This window comes from Cydia pomonella, chromosome 1 (assembly GCF_033807575.1).
Source record: "Cydia pomonella isolate Wapato2018A chromosome 1, ilCydPomo1, whole genome shotgun sequence".
Classification (NCBI taxonomy): domain Eukaryota; kingdom Metazoa; phylum Arthropoda; class Insecta; order Lepidoptera; family Tortricidae; genus Cydia; species Cydia pomonella.
In genome coordinates this window covers 1,968,713-1,989,026 of record NC_084703.1, presented here as the reverse complement: position 1 = coordinate 1,989,026, position 20,314 = coordinate 1,968,713, and the positions used below count along the sequence as shown (strand labels likewise).

Here is a 20,314-nt window from a genome sequence, read left to right as displayed (position 1 = left end):
CTAATAAATAAAACGTATAAGAAGTCCTTAAAGACATTTCCAAAGCAGAATTATTGATGGGTCAATTTATTTTCATACATTTTTTTTATGACAGAATTGTTTTATTTATATCGACGCCTAAATGATGTTTAATGCTCTAAATTTTGGCCTGTAAGCTGTAACCGAGATGCTTCATCGTACGCGTCGGTTTGTTTGGTTTGCCAGTCTTTTCAGTATTTTTTCCTCCTCGAAGTCCTTGAATCGCAATAGAAGGAGTTTCACGGTCTTAATTTTAGCGAGGCGATCCAAATTAAAAGGCTCTAGGATACTTATATTTAGACATTGAACCTGAGAAAGCGTAACGTATAAACAACCTAGAAGATACCCCAGGTCGACCACTACTCTAAGCAATGTAAAGGTTACGTTCGGATTCCCCACCGCAGCTGCACTACTGCCGCAGTATTTGTAACGCGACATTACTGCCAACTGCATTACTGCCGCTGACTGAATAATGTAAGTTCTTTAGGACGCCAAGTTCTTGTGGCAGTGCCGTTATCAAATCTGACCATTACAAACTAAAGGCGAGGAACGGGTAGAACATGATTAGAAAGATACATCAAACAATGCCAACGGACCTATTTTCAGTAAATGACCTCAAAATGGCATCATTGGGCCGTCTCAACATGCAACAAAAATAACGAAACAAAAACATACAAAAACTCTGAGCATTTTAACTTTTTAAGCCAGTCAAGACCTATGTTGGTGCTGATGGACCGGTACAGACTGGACGTTCGTTTCGTCCGTGCAATTTTATTTAGTGTTAAGTATGTTCGTCATATTTATTTTATGTATCTTTCCTTTTTTCTTTCACCTTCCGTGATTACTTCGCACTCGATGGTCTCATCGGAAGATCAGCGCTGGAAGTCGCCAGCAACATGCTGAGATGAGGCCATTTCGTGACACTTTACTCTCACTATGTTCTCTTTTATGTCTGTCTATTACTGTTTGTGTGTTTATGAATAAAACAAATTCTATTTCTTCTATTTCTATGTATCTTTCTAATCATGTTCTACCCGTTCCTCGCCTTTAGTTTGTAATGGTCAGATTTGATAACGGCACCGCCACAAGAACTTGGCGTCCTAAAGAACTTACATTATTCAGTCAGCGGCAGTAATGCAGTTGGCAGTAATGTCGCGTTACAAATACTGCGGCAGTAGTGCAGCTGCGGTGGGGAATCCGAACGTAACCTTTACATTGCTTAGAGTAGTGGTCGACCTGGGGTATCTTGTATATATATATATATACTCTCCCGGCCGGTTTCGACCACGGCGACTGTTTCAGCTCCGTCGAATACGTTGGTGTGCTCGCAAGTGGCTCGCGTAACGGATTTTATTTGCGAAGACCCGTGCACACGACGGGCAAGAAAGCACACCATTCACGTAATTGTACGTAATAGCCGCTGGTTGTATCTTGTAGTAGGTTGTTTATACGTTGCGCTTTCTCAGGTTCAATGTCTAAATATAAGTATTTTAGAGCCTTTTAATTTGGATCGCCTCGATAAAATTAAGACCGTGAAACTCCTTCTATTGCGATGGTCGTGTCTGGGAGTTAATTGCAATGAAACAAGAATAAGATAAACATAATTAGTGTTTATAGAATTAGACGTTAGTGCGCAACATGGACAAAGAAAATGCAAGAGCCAAAACAAGGATTCCTTTACCCCTGGCACCTCTGCCACCTTTCCCGAAGCAATTGCTGAGTAAATTAAGCAAGAGACGCCCATTGAATATCTTAGCTGGCCCTAATGGACTCAACCATCATGTGACCTCTTTGAATTTGCTGTGCGTGGCTGGCCCAAGCAAGCCTCGCTAAAATTAAGACCGTGAAACTCCTATTGCGATTCAAGGACTTCGAGGAGGAAAAAATACTGAAAAGACTGGCAAACCAAACAAACCGACGCGTACGATGAAGCATCTCGGTTACAGCTTACAGGCCAAAATTTAGAGCATTAAACATCATTTAGGCGTCGCTATAAATAAAACAATTCTGTCATAAAAAAAAATTATGAAAATAAATTGACTTTTGGTTAGGAATTACAGGTGGCGCTTCAAAATGGTTACAAAAAAGTTTCACGAGAGGGCTCCGTTTGTCCTATATATTATACTACTCTTTGCTTCCCCCTCACTCAATAATAACACTGAATTTGTTATAATAAAGCGACATAAAATAGCTTACAATACAATCCAGTCAGTGGCCTAAAATAATACGGTTAAATTCATAAAAAAAATAATGTGGGTAGTTCAACCCCGCTGTGAGATTTTTATGCACCCAACCGGCATCATTTATCTTAAACATATTAACGGTCGCGATGGTCGTGCCTGGGAGTTAATTGCAATGAAACAAAAATAAGATAAACATAATTAGTGTTTATAGAATTAGACGTTAGTGCGCAACATGGATAAAGAAAATGCAAGAGCCAAAACAAGGATTCCTTTACCCCTGGCACCTCTGCCACCTTTGCCGAAGCAATTGCTGAATAAATTAAGCAAGAGACGCCCATTGAATACCTTAGCTGGCCCTAATGGAGTCAATCATCATGTGACCTCTTTGAATTTGCTGTGCATGGCTGGCCCAAGCAAGACTCGCTAAAATTAAGACCGTGAAACTCCTTCTATTGCGATTCAAGGACTTCGAGGAGGAAAAAATACTGAAAAGACTGGCAAACCAAACAAACCGACGCGTACGATGAAGCATCTCGGTTACAGCTTACAGGCCATTTTCGAACGTACACTGACATCAGAATCCACTAATTATATATGAACCATTTTATTTAGTTATCACGCGTCTCGCTTGCGCCAATACATGTACGGACTCCGTAGAGTACGAGCGGAATGCATGATAACTGAATGGCATTAATATTCGATAATAGGCGGTCCTAAATATAAAGTAATGAAAATTCCTTTCCGTGCGGGTTTTTTTTAATTCCAATATACGTAACAAGTATCCCTAGCAAAATTTAGTGCATTAAACATCATTTAGGCGTCGCTATGAATAAAATAATTCTGTCATAAAAAAAAATTATGAAAATAAATTGACCTTTGGTTAGGAATTACAGGTGGCGCTTCAAATGGATACAAAAAAGTTTCACGAGTTTCGAGTCACAAAAGTTTCTGTCATAAAAATTGTATGAAAATAAATTGACCCATCAATAATTCTGCTTTGGAAATGGCTTTAAGGACTTCTTATACGTTTTATTTATTAGTCATAAGTATGTTAAAAATATGGCGGTTAATTTTTTTTAACTTTTTGGTTACTTAGCTTTTTTAAATTGAGGATATTGCAAATCGCAAAATCATAGCGAGTACAGCGACCACTAAATTATTTGCAAATGAGTTCAGATTATTCCATAATATAATAAAGGGAGCCTTGTGAAGATAAAATCTATATCCCTATAGGGAGCGTGCATGAACTGTAGGAGGCAGCACAGGAGCCGTCAGATTTTTGGCGCGAGGCGTAAATGTGATGTTTATTGTTCCGATGTAGCCCACAAGATGGCAGAGCCTACTATGCATAAGAAAACACGTGACGTGTAAATGTACATGTTTATGGTTCCGATTTAGGCCACAAGATGGCAGACCCTCCAACGCGCACGGTCCCTATTCGATTATTAATTCCTCTAAACAGTAGAGCCATACATCTATTCACTTTAAGCTATACTCGCGAGGTCTACAGCTCACAGAGCTACTAGTATAAATTGTCTCTAAATGTACAACAGACTAACTGCCTGTTTCACCCTGTCCAAGTAAAGTCTTGAATAAGCTACTTGCCACTTATCTGACGAATAAAGTCATCGTTGGCGTTCCACAATCTTCAAATAAGCTTAGCTGGTAAAGTGCTAAGTTTTGCATGAAGTTTTATCTGACACTCGAATTTATTTGTTAATTACTAATTAGCTATCCAATACTTGAATATTGCGAAATGGCTAACAGATACTTGAACGCGAAATGTGGTAATTTGTCTCTGAATCCACCCCCAAATGGCTCCTGAAACCAGTTGAAGGTAGATGAAAACATGATCAAATAATGTAGGTTAAAGTCAAGTCGTTCAGTGACAGATCCAGGCGGTTTTGTATTTGGTTGGTTAACCAATGTTATAACTACTCGAAAATTTACAAATTGCTTACTTTTATTTAGAGGTAAATATCTTAAGATACAGAGTATATTGGAATCCACGTTGTCATATACTTCAGATGCATTTCATCCGCTATTTTTGTTGCTGATTGTACACTACCGACCAATATTGGTGAACCAATGCCTACTGTACTTATTGTAGATATATTTCTTAATAGCATTGTCATACAGGCCTTACGGGCACTAAGAATGGCGCTAGTTCAGTTGTGTCACTCTCGAATTCGAGCCAATCGTGCAGTCTAACGCAATAGTTACAACCAATCACGCGCGTGATGCGAACTCATCAACCAATCGCGTTGTGGCGTTCGACTGCACGATTGGCTCGAATTCGTGTACGTGACACCGCTGTACTGGCCTCAATATCATTGCCCTAAGGCCCGTCCTTAGATATACAAGGTGCCCGTGAGCATTGCGAGACATTTTGACTTAGCATTCCTGGTAACATTTAGAAACTAAAAGGTCATATAAAATTTTCTGGATTAGGCCTAGTTTCAGAGATAATTAAATGTTTTTCGAAATCATTCTTTCGCCGTAAGTCGGTACAAAACACATTTTTGACTGCGATAATGCCACTTTGAGGTCTAGTCTGGACATACCTATTGATTGACATCGAAAAATTAAAAAAATGTCTTCGAGAGGCTACCCCCAAATAAAAAAAAAACTATTTAGTTAATTTTAGGTTATGTGTTTACCAATAAAAATTACGTTTTATGTACAGGAGTGTTCAAAAATGGGGGAAAAAAAAATTTTTTTTGTCGAATTTCACAAAAAGTCATAACATTTTTTGCTTCTGTTGCCATCAGGAATGCACCGTTATAATCTCTCGCAATGCTCACGGGCACTGTATATGGCAATGCTTAATAGGTAACATTAGTATACAATTTTTCCATACAAACGTTCTCAACATCTTTATCTCTGGAGTTATAATATTCTTTTGACTCGATTTCTCACTTTGAATGGGAACTAGGCAGATTTATAATTTTTGAAATAAAGTAAGCATTTTTCTTAATTCGATATTAATATAAAACACATTTAGGTCCAAAGTTGGTTTGCAGTAGGCGTTGTCTTGTGTTGGACTAGCATAAGGGTATTTTATAATTAATTATGGATATTAGAGTGATATTACGTGTATAAATATAACATTAGCTTCACGTTACTTAATATATTATATATTTTTCAAAATTTCATTATACACTGGTGTCTATCATTCATTTTACACCAAAGAACTGAAAAGGTTTACTGAAAACATTGGCTCATTATTATATGTTTGTTAATTTAAATGTATATTTATCGATCAGATTTATTTTTAGGTGTCCACTTGTATGATATCCTTGAAATAAATTGTGCTGTTGAAATTGTGTTTTTTTTTTCTTTTATCCCTTAATAGCAAAAAAAAAAAAAATTTTTGCTGACTGTACCTACTTTTCTTACCACGGGCAACTAATACTCATCGAGACAATTCTAAAAACCCAAACACAATTAGATTGCGTTGTTTTATCACAGAGTTCCTATTGCCACCTCCTGTCTCCATCATCAGATCAGCTCGATGGTACCATAATATTGCATTGTCACCCGACTTACATATGCAAATTTCAGCTTCATAGGAAACCGGGAAGTGGATCAAATTTAACTTGCAAGATTTGACCCGTACATCATCAACATTCATAGAATTTCAACTTTAGTATTCCGATTTAAGGTTCAAATTAGATTACACTTTCAGGAAATGTTACTTGTCTACAAATTATTAATCATCAAAGCTGGATTTATTGGAATATATTTGGATTTTTTGGGAAAACCTTGTAGATTGGTGCGGCCTGGTAAAGGGTTAAGGACCTGTGAATAGTCTTTGTTAATAGATTCCATTAAATTGAATTGTATTATATTTATTGTACTTAATTTGCCACACACACACACACACACACACACACACACACACACACACACACATACACATGTAATGTGAAATTGTCATTATACACCATACATTTGCATGCGTGTAACTTGAATAGAAACAGCTTCATTGTCAAGACAAACAATTAACTTCAGATTAATCACAGGTCCTTAACTTAGTAATTTTTTTGCAATTCATCATTGGAGGTTAGATTTGACAAATTTACGCATCATTGTGGATACACGAAATATAGGGAAAATACTGTAAGTACGAGAGTTTGCATGAATTTATTATTGTAATCGTATAAAACATAATTAAACTATATAACTTAAAACCTAAATTTAAAAATAAATAATACTAAACTTAAAATAAAATACTAAAAAATATCCCCCTGCGGCATGGTGCCGTAGATACTGGCAGCATTTCCTCGCTGTTTTGCAAGACTAATTCTTTGAGCGAGGAAGCTGCCAGCTCTGCGGTCGCCGGTGACCTCTGCTAACCTTTTTGAAAGGTCCTTAACGCATTCACTGCCACCGACGCATACACCGTCACCATCATACAAGTTTGTTCCTAGGCCACGCCCCCTGGCAGTGAATGCGTTAATGAGCTTAAGGGCACTTGGACCCCACGGGCCAAGGGTCTCGACGCCAAAAGGTATGAAATTGTATTCGGTGCCAATGCCGGATTTAGAGGTCTGGAGGCCTCGGGCAATAAAGGAGTGGAGGCCCCAAATTTTACCCAAATAAAATGGTAAATTTACCGAATTCTCTATTGTGGGGGGCCCCTCTTTTGTGGATGCCCGGGGCAGTAGCCCCGGTTGCCCTCCCCTAAATCCGGCCCTGTTCGGCGCCGAGACCTCTATATTTGGTCATATATATTTTTTTTTTTATAGGACATTATTACACAAATTGACTAAGTCCCACAGTAAGCTCAATAAGGCTTGTGTTGAGGGTACTTAGACAACGATATATATAATATATAAATATTTATAAATACATAGAAAACACCCATGACTCAGGAACAAATATCCATGCTCATCACACGAATAAATGCCCTTACCAGGATTTGAACCCGGGACCATCAGCTTCGTAGGCAGGGTCACTACCCACTAGGCCAAACCGGTCGTCAAATTTCAAATTTTTAATACTTGAGTTCCAATAAATGAAGTAAAAAGGAACCTTCTAAGATTATGTTATATGTTTGAAACATACAAGCAAAAATCCAAAATGCTCCAGTTAAGAGGTTACGGGAGCTGAGATTTAAATATTTCAGGTGCATATATCCGTCTCGTTAACGGAAGCGGCTTCTAAAACTAGTGGGATAAGGACAACGCCAAATTAGGCGAAAAAACTCAAAAAACGATTTTTCGTACTCGACTGTTTCCTCCTTCAAAACTTAACCAAATGTAACGAAATTTTGATATCTAAATGGTAATAAAATTGTCTGCGTCGGACTGTTTTGCTTTTAAGGATAATAAACGTCAGTTTTTAATACCATGCTTCTCTTTGCGACTTAAATTAGGCCGTTTTTGCGAATATTTGAAGTGCACTAGCGCCTTAAGAAACAAAAAAATCAAAACAGTCCGACACAGATATTAATAATAATAATCTGTGTTGAAAAAATCATTGCTCTAGCTTCAAAAACCACGGAGGAAACAGTCGAGTACGTTTGTATGGAGAAATGACCACTCCTGTTGCCTCTTAAGAGGCTGTCAACACCCAATGTCCTTGAAATTGATGTTACTTAAACAGTTTTTTAAGAAAGACTAGTTTTAGTCAAGTATGAAAAATATATGTTCATATTAATTATATTTCAAAGACCGTGGTTGTACTCGATACATGATTGAACAAAATCGGCTCGATAGAAAATAATTGCTAAGATTGGTCTTAAAATCACAATTAAACGGTTTTATGTCTTTATTGTTTTGACTTATGGGTCTGCAATTAAAATCACAATTTCAAAACATTTATATTTAAACCGTGGTTGAGTAAAATATTACACTAATAATCCACTTTTTTTTATTTAAATATTTTTCTTATTATTCCCTTGCCCAGGCCCAGTAACATGCGACAGTGCTATCTCATTTACTCCGATAGAAATAGACAGTGTGCGCGCTTTAGGTATTGACAGCCTCTTAAAATGGCTCCAAGCCGCTTCCGCGCGCACCATGCGCGCGCGCGGGCGCAGACAAAGCGGTCCCGCGCCACTTTCTAGCGCGTTCTAGATACTAATTTATGATCTAACGTACATTATGTCACTTGCCAATGCTCCTTTTTGCGCATTGGCATTGTTTTGTCTTTTAATGGTAATTCGTATCGATCAGAGTAAAAGTAGTAGTAGGTACATTCCATTCCAGCCGGGAGACTTCATATGATGTTGGTTAAGACCTGGGTGCGTAGCTAACATGTCAATCGTTTACGCTCCGTAGCGAACGAAACGCAACTGTCACTGTCGCACTAATATGGAAGAGTGATAGAGAGAGATGACTACGGTTACGCTACGCTTACGTTATCGTCGTACAGGTTGAGATTGCGACAATTTCATTCTTTGGTATGGCTTCTCTATAATCATAAGTTTTTACAAAAAAACATTTTTGGTACAAGTTTTTATGGCTGACTGTACTTTTCTTTCCACAGGCAACTAATACTCATAGAAACAATTCTAAAAACCCGAAACACAATTAGGTTGCCTTGTTTTATCATAGAGTTCCTATGGCCACCTCCTGTCTTCATCATGAGATCAGCTCGATGGTACCCTAATATTTCGTTGTCCCCCCGACTTAAATATGTATGCAAATTTAGAGCTACATCGGAAACCGGGAAGTGGGTCAAATTTAACTTGCAAGATTTGATCCGTACAAACATACATAGTTGCATTGAAAGTTTAAAATAATAATAATATAAATATATAAGCTCTAGGGATGGAAGTGAAAAATTGCATAAGACGCGAGTTGGCACAGTGGCTGCTCGCAGCCACTGGGTAGAAAGCAGCGTACACCTTTCATAACCCCTGAGCCGCTCACACCGGTGTTGCCCTTGAGCCATCCTAGATGTCGCTTTTTGTGGGGGCCCATCTTTTGGGGGCAAGTCACCGTCTGCGGGAAATTAAATTCAATACCGTTGTATTAGGCAGGAGTCCGGTTTTTTTATCCCATAGCCCAGTATTTAGGCCATCGCTTTCACCCAATAGCCCAGTTCATTTTGGATTCCATAAACTCTGCGTGCGTCCCATGACACGGGCAAGGGCAGCATCCGCTCGGTGTACCCCTTACATTTCATTAAAGTATCAAAAGGGGCCTCTAAGTGTTGGCTTCGGCTCCGCGCACGCCTCCCAAAGGTCCGGAACACCATTGTTCCGTAATGGGAAAGATATAAAATACGAGTAGCATACCTAATAATAATAAAAGCTTGTAAAAATAACCCAATGAACCGCGGAGACACATTACTTCTATTCATTTACTTTGACCGCATACGATTGAAATAGTTTAGTCCAATTGACAAGGCCCAGCAAAAAATAAACAATAAAAATTCCACTTTAAATAAATACCATTAATCTATTATGTTGTTATTCAAAGATTACTTGACTAGTTGATTGATTAGAGTAAGACCAAGCTAAGTTGGCATCGATTTTGAGAGACCAGACTGTGCACGTGTTAAGTAAACGTCATAATTTTATAGATGTTTGACGTTTACAATAAAACTGCGATATCTGGACTGTAAAAATCGCTGCCAACTTATCTTGGTCCGACTTTACCTGTAGTATTTTCACACAGGTTAAGTCAAAAAGTAAAGTAAGTGTTAGGTACGGAGACCACATATATCATCTTTATCTGCGCTTCGTGAGATTTAGGTACACTCCTTTTCACTAGGCCCACATCACAGCAACCTCCTGCCGCTAGAGGAAGCACTAGCGCAAACCGTAAGCCATAGAGTAACTTACATATCCTTATAATGCCTTAAACGACTTAAACAGTTTTATGACAATTTTTCAGAGTATTTTTACGAATAAAATTAAGACATTGATGCATCAAGGCAATTTTTTTATACTACGTCGGTGGCAATCAAGCATACGGCCCGCCTGATGGTAAGCAGTCTTCGTAGCCTATGTACGCCGGCAACTCCAGAGATATTATTAACACTCCGCACCCTCGTTGAGCTCTGGTAACCTTACGGCAGGAACACACTATGAGTAGGGTCGTGTTATTTGGCTGCGGTTTTCTGTAAGGTGGAGGTACTTCCCCAGTTGGGCTCTGCTCTAGATTGGAATGACATCCGCTATGCTGTACCCTACCACACAAAGCGAGATGACATTCACAATGCCCATACCTCTCTTTTGGACGTAATTTAAAGTTTTTGCTGGCATCGCCTACTACACAAAATTTTGTATAATATTTCCTGTTATGTCCGCTCCGCTTAAGCCGCTTGGTAAGATAGTTACGCTGCTCTCAACACACAAGCCAGAGCCAAAAGCAGGGGGGGGGGAACAGCCCGAAACGCAGGCTCCTCTACCGCCAGTCGCTCTGCGCCCCCCGTGACGGCCGCCCGCGCCCGGTTCTCTCACCACGGACCATGTAACTCTCCTCCAGGTCAGTAAAATTATACCTAAACTACTCTTTATAAGTTACCAATAAGTTTGTGAACAGTTCATAAGCGATATTAGTGAGTTTCTGTAAAGTAGAGCAAGTTTGAAGACCGGTCAGACGAGAACTTTCGTACGGAACGCAACAATACTATCCGCGTTTTTCTGTTCTAAAACTTTGTTTCTAATGTTTTAAATGGAAACTTTGGTAGGTTTTGACATTAAGTGGCTAGTTTTTGACTTTTGGTTGGGTTTTGTAGTGGGGAAATTGAGTGAAGTGTGACTTTCATCAGGATGTTTCCACGTACGCAATCGTGGTTGTAAAAGAGCGTAAAAGGCAAATTAACCTGATTTATATTCGTCATGTTTTATATATAAATATTTGGCGACAATTGAACGACCTAGCCCCAAAACAAAGCTTGTTCATCGCCACTAAGCGCCGATAATCATAGATAAGTATATACTTAGATACACAGTCAACAAATATTCGTGATAAACACACAAATGAATCCCCTTACCGGGATTCCTCTAGCTTCGTAGGCAACACTTACCGACTAGGCCTAGGAGGCTGTTTTAAGATGTAAGTAAATTCAGTTATTTACATGTCTTCTGGACGTAAAAAAATGCTTAATATATAGAAATAATATAAATCTATAATCTAAGCTGGCGGCTTCCTCGCACAACGTATTAGTATTGCGATACAACGAGGAAATGCCGCCAGCATCCTTGGTACAATGCCTCAAGGGCCTATTTTAGATATAAGCTAGTTATAGTATTCATCTGTATATATCCATTATGTATATTGTTATTGTCAATAAATAGATTTTTTATTTTATAAATACGTAAGGTTGTAATTAAATCAGCAATTTGCCCTAATTATATGTTAATCCGCACTGGCAATGGTAATTTATATATGTATGTGTTAGTTTTAAATGCACAGCGAATGACTATTAAGTAATACTATACTTTATAAAAATATTCCGGTAAATTTAAAGCAAAAAACTTTTTAAAACTGTTAATTTTTGTTTAACAAAGGGGCAAAGTTGTTGTTTAACCGTTCGTGCTATACCCGAGCAAGCGAAAGATTGCAAAATTGAACCACAAGCGTAGCGAGTTCGATAAATGGAATCTTGAGCGTTGCGAGGGTTTCAAGGCACGAGGGTTAAACAAACTTTAAGAGTGTAACACAAAAAATTTCACCCCACCAACGCGAGTAAACTATTAACTATAAAATACCAAAATATTCAAATTAAATCAAATACAAATGAATCATCATTTAAAAGTCAATTCTACTAGCTAACCTAGGAAACAACTCAAAATTTGTATCTGAGAGTACCACATGTGGATAAAATGCAACTTTCTCATTAGTTTTTGAACGATAAAGAAGGCCTTTACTAGTTGGTGTGGTGAAAAATAATTGACCATGACATAAACTAAAGTAATTCAATACCTATAAAGAATATTTAATTTTGAAAATCATCTCACAGAAACAATTAGATTTACATGTTATGCATACAAGACATAACTTTGCTTAGAGAGTAAAGAAAAACAACACAATATGACTCTAATACCTTTTACAGTATACATGGTGCTACTTTACCACACTAGTGCGAAAATTAGCATATTACGTTACTGTGTCGAACATTTAAAGGGCCATATGTACTGTAAAACGTTGTACGATACATGTGCGAATAGGTAATTCGCAACTCGTGTCGATTTAAAACACTCCCTTCGGTCGTGTTTTAATATGTCGCCACTCGTTTCGAATTTCCTATTTTTCGCACTTGTATCGTAATGAACTATTACAGTACATATGGTGGTACTTTACCGCACTAGTGCGAAAATTAGCATATTACGTTACTGTGTCGAACATTTAAAGGGCCATATGTACTGTAAAACGTTGTACGATACATGTGCGAATAGGTAATTCGCAACTTGTGTCGATTTAAAACACTCCCTTCGGTCGTGTTTTAATATGTCGCCACTCGTTTCGAATTTCCTATTTTTCGCACTTGTATCGTAATGAACTATTACAGTACATATGGTGGTACTTTACCGCACTAGTGCGAAAATTAGCATATTACGTTACTGTGTCGAACATTTAAAGGGCCATATGTACTGTAAAACGTTGTACAATACATGTGCGAATAGGTAACTCGCAACTCGTGTCGATTTAAAACACTCCCTTCGGTCGTGTTTTAATTTATCGCCACTCGTTTCATATTTCCGATTTTTCGGACTTGTATCGTAATGTACTATTACATTACAAGAATAAAATCGGATTAAATTACCTGAGTATTTGCAATGAAAATGTGGCAGTGTCATCTCATCACTTACCAAGAGCTCTTATGTTTCCGGAATAAAGATTTTTAATCATTTACCTGAATATATTAAGTCGGAAAATGGCATCGCATTTAAAAATAAGCTCAAGAAATGGCTATTAATAAAAAGCTTCTACAATCTAAATGAACATTTTATGTGTATAAATGGTTAAAATTATTTTGAAATAGTATTGGTGTTAATATTTTGTTACTTTTAGTATATTTGACTAGTTTTAAGTTTATTATTGTACGTCCGAAATGGGCAAGCTGTTGGACTTTATTTTACCCACAACATCTACATGTACACAGTTCTGTCAATAAATGAATTTTATCTTTTTTTTATCTTTTATCAAGTCATCATTAATGTCAAATTACTATGAAAATATGTTCACTCCCTCACTTTGTAGTGTTCAAGTCAAAGGTAACTTAGACGGACCTTCCTATATACATACTACAATAACCTATAATAGGTTATTGTAGTATTCCCGACTGAGTTTTTTTCTATATGTAGCATTAGTTTATGAGACTGCTAGTTTAACAGTCCAGACACGGTTTATTTATTTAGTATTAATTTTATTTGGACACTTGGAGAGACTTTACACCTCCAAATTTTATTAGTATTAGTACTCTGACATTGGGGACCTTTTACATCTCCAGATTTAATGTGTTTTTAACCATAGAGACTATACATCTCTATTGTATTGTAGTAATTATTTATTTTAAGATTATTATAATGTAATGTTTACCCAGGTATTGGCTGTTGTATTTATAAATGTTGTTATGTAGTTTTCATGTCACTATATGATGTTACTATAAATGTTGTATTGACTTGTAAAAGAGCCCTTGAGGCCTACTTGCAGAATAATTTTGAATTTTGGATTTCATACATTAGAGGCCCGCCACGGCTTAAACAAGAAAAAAAATTATACATTCAAACCTTCCTCAAGAATCACTCTGACTATAGACGGCTAAAAACCGCATGACAATCCTTTCAGTAGTTTTTAAGTTTATCACAAACATACATACAAACAGACGCGGCGGGGGACTTTACTTTTTACGGTGTAGTGATTATTCAGAATAGGTATAGAAAATACAGTGTGTATTTTTGATATAACCTCAAACTTAAACTAGACGTAGGTTTTAGTGCTATAAAACAATTCTGAAATATTTTTTTAGTTTAGTCTTCTCTACCAGAGCATCATTATTTTTTTTTTTCGAGCGGCAATGTATTTCATACATCATGATCACTTGTGACGGTTGTGACGTCGCGTCATTAATGAGACGTTTTGAGTTAAAACAAAGTAGTGGTACATTGCTTGCTGAATTATTTGGTATGAGAAAATAAAAGTCGTCATTTTTTTATAAAACCTATGAAAGTGTGTTAATTACAGCTTAAATTAACCGCCCTTTGATTATGTGGTCCTATCAAAAATACACGTTGTATAAAGAATTGTTTGTCCAGCCAGCATCGGCACGGGCGCAGATTCGTGACGATCACAGAACATGTACAGACAACAAATTCATGAAAAGAAGTAATCATAAAGTGTGCATCACGAAATGGACCCAACTCAGAATAATGCTAGCTATAAAGCCAACGCTGGTCTTCCGTAGGCCCCATTCGGTGATTCCACGACAGATAACACATAAAGATACGTTTTGATATTACAAAAAAAAAAAACTAGCGGAATAATTACAGAAACAAACATATACAAGAGAAACCATCAACAAACAAAAAAGTCACATAGTAATACATGGTAACACTGTTAACTTATGTTTCTTAAAAACTAGATTTTCAAATCAGAATATTATTATATTTTCTATAAGGAATTATTTGCCCGGCCAGCGTCGGCACCGACATCTTACTACCGAAACCAGATTTTCAAATCTAGGTATTAACGGTTGCTAATTTAAAATTCGAACGTTTAGTCATTTCGTGAATTCACAATGTTTTGACCATTAAAATACATATCGAGTTTACATTTACATATTTAATGCTAGTATTTATTATATTTATTTATTTATTTTAAGCTGTAATTAACACACTTTCATAGGTTTTATAAATAAACCGACCAACAGCATATCGGGCCATGCTCAGAGTAGGGTTCCGTAATTACTCTTCCATCACAATAAGCTTAACTAGAGCTTAAAGTATAGTAAATCGTAAACCAAGCGATGAACTGTGGATGTACGTCTTTTTACTATGAAGGGGAAAGTTTTTGTAATAACTCATAAACAGCTTCACTGATCATATCCGCTATAGTTTTCATTTAATGTCATTCTTAAGCTATACTTTCAAGATTTTTTTCATATTTTTCTGACCTATGGTTCAAAAGTTATATCCCTAGACATTTTTTTTTCTTTCGAAGCGTTTATCTCCGAATATATTCACTTTATGAAAAAATGTTTGATGTAGACCCCTATTCGTTTTGAAAGACCTTTCCAACGATACCCCACACAGGGGTGAAGCAAAAAAAAATCACCTCCCCTAAAAAATTTTTTTAGATTTTGTTGTACGACTTTGTCGGCTATATTGATTTATATATCCATGCCAAATTTCAGCTTTCTAGCACTAACGACCACGGAGCAAAGCCTCGGACATACAGACGGACATGGCGAAACTATAAGGGTTCCTAGTTGACTACGGAACCCTAAAAATGGTCGACTTTTATTTTTCCATATAAAATAATTCAGCAAGCAATGTATGACTACTTTGTTATCAATCAAACTAACTGTTTGTCACAACCGTCACAAGTGATCATGATGTACTACAACCTTCCACTGCTGGATAATCAAGTTTTCATCCCGCTGGAGTGCAAACCGTTATTTTTTTTTTACATATTTATAGTTATCAGATATTTCCCGGTATTTGTAGTGAAAGAAAATTTGCTAAATATCATAGTTCTAGATCAACGGCAAGTACCTTATAAAGCATAGGTTTGGTATTGAGCATTTGGCAGTGTTAAACCCCCATGAATTTACTTGACTGTGCACTTTTTGCGTTGCTCGGAACTGCCAACTTTTTGTTCTAACTGACAGACCGATACCGCACGGCGAACTGTTAATCAATGGGCCCCAAACACAATTGCAGCGCTCGAACGACGCTCAGAATCCAACCCGAATTCTAGGGAACATTTAGACCATGAAAATTAGGAATTAACACGCCGATGTTCTTTCATTTTGAGGCTTAACCCCTTTGCTATAAAACTTAAAATCCTCTGATAGAGTTCGTTTGAGAAGCGTTGGTAACTTGGCGGGAAAACGCATTTTACCTCTGTCACAGAATAAATAATAGTACCTATTACCGTTCAGAAAGGAAACTTCCTACTAAACCGAAGTTTGACTGCGATTCAGGGCCGAATCATGTTGTCCTTTTCTAATCGTGGAGCTATTCCTTTCAGTTAGTTAGGGTTATCAAAATTCATGTAATTATCTTATCTGTGTTCGTGCACGTATAGGGACGTCAAGTTGTGCCAACCCTAATAATTGCTCGGAGCAATGCTGAGCCGAACGGAACCGAAAAAGCCCGAACGCTCTAGCGTTTTTCGAAACTTGTTTATGATATATCATTTAATATTTGGGCCGATTTTTATTTTTTGTCATATTTTGTCATTCTGGGTGGAATAATCACGAAATCCAAATTTGGGACAAAAAATGTAAGTTTCCGTTCAGGTACAGTCAAGTGCAAAAATATGTATCGAAAGAATCGTCTCATAAATATGGTACTACGCTCTTATTACACTGGAATAAGATGCTATGGGACATATTTTTGAGTAAGATGTGTACACCCATATTTACACTTGACTGTACGAAAATTCCATACGTTTCTGTAAGTCAGTGGCAGATTTTGTGGTAAGTCTATCTAGCCACCAAATTGTTACAAATCTGACAATAATAAAAAATGCCCGCAAAATTATAATCCGTCTAATTACCAGTCTCTTTTCGGTGAAGGATAACATCGTGAGGAAACCGGAACAATCCAGATAAGGTCCAGTTTCCCCTCTAGGTTGGAAGGCCGTTGCTTTCGGTAAACTACTGCCGAAATTAGTGTTTTTATAATAACAATTACTTCAAGTCTCATTTGGCTTGGCTTAATTGAAAAAAAATCCGTAATTTTATTACTTAAATGGTATATTTCTAAGTAAACCAACGTGCTAAACCTCCGAAAAATGTCTACAAACATTATACGTGACACGACGCGTTGGTATATTAGTTTTGCAAGCCATTTAAGTCAGTAGAAAAAGGCGGCAAGTTTAAAAAATATAGGCGCTGGTTGACCTTCCATGAAAAAATTAATTTTACGTCTTTTTCTACTACTACTACTACTACACAAAGGGTTTTCTTCTTCTTCTTCTTCCTCCTGCCCTTATCCCACGTCATGTGGGGTCGGCACAACATGTTCTTCTCTTCCATTCTCCTCTATCTTTCGTCACCTCAGCACTCACTCCTTTCTTTCTCATATCCTCTTTCACACAATCCATCCATCGTTTTTTAGGTCTACCATCCGCTCTCCGTCCATCAACATTCATTCCTAACATTCTTTTTCCTATATGGCATTCATCCCTCCTCATTAAATGCCCATACCACGCTAACCTACCACTCCTTATCTTCTCTGCTACCGGTGCTACTTTCAAACTTCCCCTTATATACTCATTCTTAATTCGATCCTTTCTCGTCACTCCACACATCCATCTCAACATTCTCATTTCCGCTGCGTGCACTCTTCTTTCATCCGTCACTTTCGTCGCCCAGCATTCTGATCCATACATTACAACAGGTCTCACGATCGTCCTGTAGATTTTCCCCTTAAGTTTAAGGGGCATTCGTGGATCGCAAGTTGTTCCAGAGACCTGTCGCCATTTCATCCATCCCGCATTTATTCTATTTTTCACGTCACGGTCGATGTTGCCGTCACTTTGGATCAATGACCCAAGGTACCGGAAATCGGAGCAGACTGGTAGGGATACACCGTCTAAGGCAATATGGGAAAAACTGGATAGACCACCGAAATCGCAGAACATATGCTCCGTTTTGGTTCTGCTTATTTTCAGTCCCACACTTTCCAGCTTTTCTTGCCATTTTCCCAGTCTGCTCTGGACCTCAAGTGCATTTTCTCCGACAAGAACAATGTCGTCAGCAAACAGCATACACCAGGGTGCTTCCTCCTGTATGTTCGATGTCAGAGCATCCATAACTACACAAAGAATATACATGTATACCACTATCAAACAAGGCTAGTATATAGAACCAGCTCGACATCTGTTGTCGCCCTCATTAGCATAACCACTGCCTTTTCCGTCGCATTCTTTATCAATCTGTTGTCTATGGACCGTATTTTAATCGTACAATGTGTCCTTAACGACCGCTTTATGGCTCCTCTACACGATGGGCCATCATATGCTTATGGCGCGGCGGGATGGCGATGGGATGGCCACGGTGTCGGTTTACGTCCGCACATCAAAAGGTAGTGGGCCAGCGATGGTACGTACGCATCTACACGCGGCCTATTCCATAGCGCGTGCTCTCAACTATCACACGGCCATCTCGCTGGTCCAGCGCTGGGCCATTGTGTAGGAGCCATAACCATCGCATAGCCATCTCGCTGCTCCAGCGCTGGGCCATCGTTTAGAGGAGCCATTAGCCTATATAGTAGTGGTGGGCAAAGTACGGCCCGCGGGCCAGCTTCAGCCCGCGAAATGATTGTATCTAGCCCGCCGCCTGTCCTGCGTATTTTATACATAGACCTTGAAATAATAAAAATGCATTTTTGCTGCAATTATGGCCCTCGCCTCAAATTTTTACAAGCTTTTATTTACTTTCACCTGACCGTTGTCTGTTTGTATTCAAATCTTGCAAGTTAAATTTGACCCACTTCTCGGTTTCCGATGAAGCTGAAAATTTGCATACATATCTAAGTCGGGTGACAATGCAATATTATGGTACCATCGAGATGATCTGATGATGGAGACAGGAGGTGGCCATAGGCACTCTGTGATAAAACAACGTAACCTAATTGTGTTTGGGGTTTTTAGAATTGTCTCGATGAGTATTAGTTACTTGTGGAAAGAAAAGTACAGTCAGCGATAAAAGCTTGTACCAAAAATGAAATTTTAGCCAAAAACTTATTTAAACGTTCTGGCCCTCCATAAAGAAAGTTTGCCCACTGCTATATGGTAATGTATTTAAAGCTAGTAGTCTTGAATTCGAATCCCGTTTAGGTAAATACTTCTTTTATTTGTATTTAAGTATTAAAAGTATTCATATAGTATACATATCGTTGTCTAAGTACCCTCAACACAAGCCTTATTGAGCTTACTGTGGGACTTAGTCAATTTGTGTAATAATTACTTAAGTCTCTACTCCCCTCTTCACGCTTAAGAGGGGACTTAAAGGAATTAAAAAACCGGCCAAGAGCATGTCGCGCCATCCTCAGTGTAGACTTCAGACCCGTCCATCAAAAAAGACTGCAAAAACTCAAAAACGGCTGAACCAATCTGTTATAGTTTTCCTTGAAAGTCTTTACTAAGCTTTACTTTCAGGATTTTTTCGTATTTTTGGACCCATGGTTCAAAAGTTAGAGGAGGGGGAAGACAAAAAAATAACTTTTCTCAAACTTGCTATGAAATGATGACATGACTTACGTCAAATTAGGTCCGGAAATACTACATATCAGGTGGCATGAGTGAAGATGATATGTAAAGGAATTTCATACTGCCTTACACACCTAGGACTGTAAAGCAACCTTCTTTTCTTTTTTAACGTCAAATTGTGACACCACGTCTTGGCATCCAACCATCAACTAGCTTCAGTTAGCTTGGTACGGTGATTTGTTGTGCATATTCGTTGCTAAGCAACGGCGGCGGCGCGGACTTACGCGCGTAAGGGGTAGAGTGGCGAGCCGAGTAGGTCGCCACAAAACAAATTGACTACAATTTTTTGTTTTAATTGCAAGTTTGAGAAAAGCACTATACATATCTCGGCGAGAAACGGGGTTGCCAGCCGCGTATCTCTATATCTACTTGGCCTGCAACCCTACGTTTCCCGGCCTCTATAGTAATGTACTAATAATAAGTGAACTGGTGTCACTGTTTCGCCTATAGTTCCATTTCGTTTAATTTCTGCAATGTAATTAAAACACATTTATTTTCTTATTAAAACACGTATAAAGCGCTGAGGTGTAATACTGTCTTTTGCTTGTAATGTATATGATACTTACTTATCTCCGTTTCGGGGGCTCCGTTTAGCCTATTCTGTCAAACTGCTAACTACGGAACCCTACACTATTGACCCGACATGCTATTGGACATTTTTTTTTAAATCTTCAGAACAACGAACTCAAAAGACGAAAGTGACCCGCG

General features: G+C 38.0%; 1 protein-coding gene across 1 annotated transcript in view; it reads left to right on the top strand.

Moving 5' to 3' along the window:
• Nucleotides 1-9,658: 9,658 nt before the first annotated feature.
• LOC133526711 (calpain-C) overlaps nt 9,659-20,314 on the top strand; it is a 53,297-nt gene continuing 42,641 nt past the window's right edge. Inside the window, 1 exon segment of the mRNA XM_061863435.1 lies at nt 9,659-10,645. The gene's annotated coding sequence lies outside the window, so the exon portion shown is untranslated.